This window comes from Montipora capricornis, chromosome 4 (assembly GCF_036669925.1).
Source record: "Montipora capricornis isolate CH-2021 chromosome 4, ASM3666992v2, whole genome shotgun sequence".
NCBI lineage: Eukaryota > Metazoa > Cnidaria > Anthozoa > Scleractinia > Acroporidae > Montipora > Montipora capricornis.
Genome location: NC_090886.1, coordinates 46542991 through 46545490, shown reverse-complemented (window position 1 = coordinate 46545490; position 2500 = coordinate 46542991). Strand labels below are relative to the sequence as shown.

At 37.1% G+C, this 2500-nt stretch overlaps 1 protein-coding gene across 2 annotated transcripts in view; it reads left to right on the top strand.

Annotated features, from left to right (window-relative positions):
• The window catches only part of LOC138047146 (uncharacterized), a 53427-nt gene that overhangs the window by 36264 nt on the left and 14663 nt on the right, over nucleotides 1-2500 (top strand). The gene's annotated exons all lie outside the window — the stretch shown is intronic.

Sequence of the window (2500 nt, the reverse complement as noted above, 5' to 3'; positions counted from 1 at the left end):
TGAATTGCAGTTCAGTTCAAGCGATGTTGAATCAGACTGTCATTAACGATTCGAAAGGTGAATCTTTTCCGTTATATTTTAATTTAAAAGATGTAACCAATACCATAGAAGTAGAAATAAGCGCGGGAAAATATACATAACGAGCATGTAACTTAGACAGCTAGCGAGCTGCAGCTCATTACATGTGGTCTTATGTGCGCTTTTTGTTGTTCTGTATTCATGTGCAATTAGTTTTTCCGCGTACGGAAACAAAGAAGAGTTTGAAGCGTTCTTTATGTTCGAATTTCAAATCTAAAAAGGAGCTTTTGCTCGTTACAGAGCACTGCTAATATACGGAAAATCGCTTCTATTTTCTTGGACACGTATTCCTTAAATGTAGGCCTTCTGCCTGTATTAGGTTTAGGCTTATTTCAAATCTTTTCAAATGCACTATTTTTTCTAATAATTAGATTGTTTTGGTGGCCGAGGCTGAATTGAATATTTATAATTTCTGCCGAGTTTACGTTGAAAATATTCTTGTGAATATTCTTAGATTTTAGCATATTGTATTTATGTTGTCAAAAGATTGTATTTGCTGTCTGGATGGTGTTAAAGTAATTTTAGAGCCAGCCTATAGGTATTAAATACATATTATTTGATACAATGCACATGACTTCTTGCAGAAGTGTTATTAGTATCAAACTTACTGCCAGTGCTATGTTTGAGATTCAAATGTAAAATACCTTTACTGTATTGAACTCAGTGTTTCCGCCAGACCGCACCATTGTGGGAATCCTGCATTGCATTTAGAGAAGGCCCCCAGAGAAATGGAGAAAGGGCCAATTTAGCCCTTTACTTTTACAAGGCTGCATGCAGGCTTAACCCAGGGATAGTATTCTAATAACCATCCCAAGGCTCAAAATTGTGACCGATATGGTCGCCAATGAACTAACAATGTACAATGTGACTAACATTTGTTTCTTGGCGACTAAAAATTCTAGTTTAGGTGCCATAATCACGACTTCCCTTCGCTACGTTCAGGACACCTTATGTTCTTCTAGTAAGCCATATTGAAAGATCTTTGTTTCTTTAAAACACTTAACATAAGAAAAGAAGTCAATCCATCCTTTTGCTTTGCTGTGTCTCCCTATAATGCATTACAAACACTTGGTCATTGACTTTGTCTTGCATGCCTTTGTATTGTTCTTGACCCAGGTCCTTCATGCCAGACCTCTGGCGACTAATTTTTTTGGTCCAACTATTATCTATTGGCCCCTTTCCTAAGAAATTTGCCCCTGAAACAAGTCTTAAGGGGCCACTTTGGCCTTCAAGTATAATTTTCTGGCTAAAATACTGAACTATGATGCTTTTTTCTCAGTACCTGGCCAGGGAAAATGGTTCCTGTTTTATTGTGTCTAAACACTTACATTCCTTACTGTGTTAGTTTTTCTATAAGTGGGGGCCTTATTTCAATTCTTGTTTAAGTAGTGCACAAGAGAACAATTGTTTACTGTAGATAAATTGCCATCTTGATGAAGCATCTTAGCACTGAAAGCGGTCAATACAACATTTATGAAAGCTGCTGTATATCTTTTAGTGTATTCCACAAGCCAAGGCAACCTCAAAAGTAAGGTTTATAGGTGAAAACATTTCAACTGAGTATTAGTTACTAAGAGAAGATATATAAAAATTACATATTCCAAAGTAGTATTCTTTGATCTGGGCAGTGAAAACTATATAATGTATCATATATAATGTATCACATTGAAAACGTTTGTATTAATCATTCCCAACCTTGTCTTCAATCAATGTTGGCATAATAAAGGCATGTTGAAAGAATTTGCACTGTTTTTGTCTACTTGTGTTGGTGAACTTTATACTACTTATTTGAAACCTTTTATATTCTTCAAAGCTTTTTACAGATAACTGGATGGGGTCTGGGGTAGTAGTTAGAAAGGTTTTCCTACCATTACTGTTTCCAAATTAGATTGTTTCTTTGGTCACAGCAGTGATTATTATCGACCAGCAACATGCAACAACAAGTTGCAAATTGCAAATTCCTCACCCACACAGTGTACAAATGTGCAGTAGTCACCCACCTCTTCGCAACCTCTAATTTTATTTGCTCCTGGACTCATCCACCTCTATTGTTTTCAGGAATAGGCCATTGTTTCTGTTGTTTATTTTATTGTTTTCTTGGCCAATCCTGTTAAACCTTACGAGAGGTGCATGGCACCTCCAAATGTGTGTTAGAGGAACATTAAACAATTGTCTGTTTTATAGAACTATTGTTCAGTGATCAATGGAATGCAATACCAGTGAGGGGTCCAGGAAGCCTGCCCCACCCCCTATTTTGGGTAAAAATAGAAAAGAACGCAGATGGAAGAAAAGCCGGCTGGGCAGGCAAAACAAACACAAAACCACCCCACCCCCCTTTAGCTCAAGGTCTGAATCTGCCACTGAATGCACTTGCAAACACTATTTTTTATGGCAAGCAATTCAAGTTCGATGATAAAGCAAC